The following is a 3,957-nucleotide window of genomic DNA, read 5'->3' on the forward strand; positions in this document are numbered from 1 at the left end:
CGGCGAAAAAAAAATCTCTTCAATAATTGTATTTTTTGAAAACTTATTATTGCACTACTGGATATAAAAAAAAAACGTGGACTCAAATGTTAGGGTCATATCTTGTTATTTAAATTCCCCGAAACTGAATAAACAACACAAAAAACCTTTTTTTGATTGAAGCATTCTGAATCAAGATTTGAATGTTTTTCTATAATAAACATGGCCGCCAAATGGCCGATTGGGGCTGATGCCTTCCAGAGCCTTAAGTCAATTTATGAAAGATTTAAAAAATGAGTTATCGCCCACCACCTCTCTCATTCGCACAGAGCTCGTTCGTTTGAATTTTACCTAAATTCAGATCAATTTCCCCATGACTGCATGCAAATGATTCCTGTCACCACGCAGCACCGCACAAACAAGAAAGAGAAAAAAGAACAGATCATTTGAGTGTCGAGCTGGTTCGTTCGTTGCAACTTCGTGTGCATTCACTGACGGTCTCGGAGCGGTAATGGAGCAATTCTCTACGGAATCGGTCTTTTTTCTTCAATTTTAATTTTTGTATTTTTTAATCCGACTGAAACTTTTTTGGTGCCTTCGGTATGCCCAAAGAAGCCTTTTTGCATCATTAGTTTGTCCATATAAATTTCCATACAAATTTGGCAGCTGTCCATACAAAAATGATGTATGAAAATTCAAAAATCTGTATCTTTTGAAGGAATTTTTTGATCGATTTGGTGTCTTCGGCAAAGTTGTAGGTATGGATACAGACTACACTGGATAAAATGATACACGGTAAAAAAAATTGGTGATTTTTTTATTTAACTTTTTATTACTAAAACTTGATTTGAAAAAAAAAACACTATTTTTATTTTTTTTATTTTTTGATATGTTTTATAGGACATAAAATGCCAACTTTTCAGAAATTTCCAGGTTGTGCAAAAAATCATTGACCGAGTTATGATTTTTTTAATCAATAGTGATTTTTTCAATAAAGAGCAATTCTCTACGAAATCGGTCTTTTTTCTTCAATTTTAATTTTTGTATTTTTTAATCCGACTGAAACTTTTTTGGTGCCTTCGGTATGCCCAAAGAAGCCATTTTGCATCATTAGTTTGTCCATATAATTTTCCATACAAATTTGGCAGCTGTCCATACAAAAATGATGTATGAAAATTCAAAAATCTGTATCTTTTGAAGGAATTTTTTGATCGATTTGGTGTCTTCGGCAAAGTTGTAGGTATGGATACGGACTACACTAGAAAAAAATAATACACGGTAAAAAAAATTTGGTGATTTTTTTATTTAACTTTTTGTCACTAAAACTTGATTTACAAAAAAACACTATTTTTAATTTTTTTTATTTTTTGATATGTTTTAGAGGACATAAAATGCCAACTTTTCAGAAATTTCCAGGTTGTGCAAAAAATCATTGACCGAGTTATGAATTTTTAATCAATACTGATTTTTCAAAAATCGAAATTTTGGTCGTAAAATTTTCAACTTCATTTTTCGATGTAAAATCAAATTTGCAATCAAAAAGTACTTTAGTGAAATTTTGATAAAGTGCACCGTTTTCAAGTTATAGCCATATTTAAGTGACTTTTTGAAAATAGTCGCATTTTTATTTTTAAAATTAGTGCACATGTTTGCCCAGTTTTGAAAAAATATTTTTGAAAAGCTGAGAAAATTCTCTATATTTTGCTTATTCGGACTTTGTTGATACGACCTTTAGTTGCTGAGATATTGCAATGCAAAGGTTTAAAAACAGGAAAATTGATGTTTTCTAAGTTTCACCCAAACAACCCACCATTTTCTATCGTCAATATCTCAGCAACTAATGGTCCGATTTTCAATGTTAATATATGAAACAATTGTGAAATTTTCCGATCTTTTCGAAAAAAATATTTTCAAAATTTTCAAATCAAGACTAACATTTTAAAAGGGCGTAATATTGAATGTTTGGCCTTTTTGAAATGTTAGTCTTGATTTGAAAATTTTGAAAATATTTTTTTCGAAAAGATCGGAAAATTTCACAAATGTTTCATATATTAACATTGAAAATCGGACCATTAGTTGCTAAGATATTGACGATAGAAAATGGTGGGTTGTTTGGGTGAGACTTAGAAATCATCAATTTTCCTGTTTTTAAACCTTTGCATTGCAATATCTCAGCAACTAAAGGTCGTATCAACAAAGTCCGAATAAGCAAAATATAGAGAATTTTCTCAGCTTTTCAAAATATTTTTTCAAAACTGGGCAAACATGTGCACTAATTTTAAAAATGAAAACTGCGACTATTTTCAAAAAGTCACTTAAATATGGCTATAACGAAAACGGTGCACTATCAAAATTTCACTAAAGTACTTTTGATTGCAAATTTAATTTTACATCGAAAATGAAGTTGAAAATTTTACGACAAAATTTCGATTTTTGAAAAATCAGTATTGATTAAAATTCATAACTCGGTCAATGATTTTGCACAACCTGAAATTTCTGAAAAGTTGGCATTTATGTCCTCTAAAACATATCAAAAATAAAAAAATTAAAAATAGTGTTTTTTGTAAATCAAGTTTTAGTGACAAAAGTTAAATAAAAAATCACCAATTTTACCGTGTATTATTTTTTCTAGTGTAGTCCGTATCCATACCTACAACTTTGCCGAAGACACCAAATCGATCAAAAATTCCTTCAAAAGATACAGATTTTTGAATTTTCATACATCATTTTTGTATGGACAGCTGCCAAATTTGTATGGAAAATTATATGGACAAACTAATGATGCAAAATGGCTTCTTTGGGCATACCGAAGGCACCAAAAAAGTTTCAGTCGGATTAAAAAATACAAAAAAAATCGAATGACCGAAATCCTAGAGAACTGCTCTAAATCGAAATTTTGGTCGCAAAAAATTTTCAACATAATTTTTCGATGTAAAATCAAATTTGCAATCAAAAAGTACTTTAGTGAAATTTTGATAAAGTGCACCGTTTTCAAGTTAAAGCCATATTTAGGTGACTTTTTTGAAAATAGTTGAAGTTTTTCATTTTTTAAAATTAGTGCACATGCTTGCCCACTTTTGAAAAAAATATTTTTGAAAAGCCGAGAAAATTTTCTATGATTTGCTTCTTCGAACTTTGTTGATACGACCTTTAGTTGCTGAGATATTGCAATGAAAAGGTTTAAAACAGGAAAATTGATGTTTTCTAAGTCTCACCCAAACAGCCCACCATTTTTCAATGTCTATATCTCAGCCAGAGCTGAAAATGTCAGGGGTCCTGACTCGAAAATCGGTGACGCTGACTCGAATTTTTGAGATCCATTCACTAAACCGCAAAACCGTGACATAAACAAACCCGACTCAGTCGTGAGTGCCCTAGCTCACTGAGCAGCTGCAATGCGAGGCAGTAGTCGACCAACGCTCATTCGACGTTGCACGCACACACATAAAGAAACAAGTTTTTACACAAAAAGTTAGTATTTATGCGTGGAAATGTAATTTTGAACATAAGTTATGGTTGTTTCAAGTGTTTTGCACAGTCTAGAACCATTCAATTGTTTAAAAATAGTCAAAATAGTGTTTAGAGAGGATTTTACGAGTCAGTCATACGACACGAATTGAGTGAGTGTAGCTCATTTTTTCACGTCTCTCATTCTCCAGCAGCCGACCGGCACGAGTCAGGCGGCAGTGGTTGAACGGACACAGTAGGCTTACAGTCAAATGCTAGCAGTGAACTGACATTTTGGTTTGCTTCATGTGTACGCTGGGTTGGAAACATTTTGCAGGCCTGATCTCAGCAACTAATGGTCCGATTTTCAATGTTAAAATATGAAACATTTGTAAAATTTTCCGATCTTTTCGAAAACAATATTTTCAAAATTTTCAAATCAAGACTAACATTTCAAAAGGGCCAACAATATTACATTTATGTGTCCTCTTAAAAACACAGCTTATACCACTTTTCCCAATTTCTTTCCAG

The 3,957-nt window shown here is 31.9% G+C and overlaps 1 protein-coding gene across 2 annotated transcripts in view; it reads left to right on the plus strand.

The window, feature by feature from the left end:
• Positions 1–3,957, plus strand: part of LOC6051690 (nuclear receptor subfamily 2 group E member 1) — a 36,909-nt gene that overhangs the window by 32,459 nt on the left and 493 nt on the right. The window lies entirely within an intron of this gene.

The sequence above is a fragment of the Culex quinquefasciatus genome, chromosome 3 (assembly GCF_015732765.1).
Source record: "Culex quinquefasciatus strain JHB chromosome 3, VPISU_Cqui_1.0_pri_paternal, whole genome shotgun sequence".
NCBI classification, from domain to species: domain Eukaryota; kingdom Metazoa; phylum Arthropoda; class Insecta; order Diptera; family Culicidae; genus Culex; species Culex quinquefasciatus.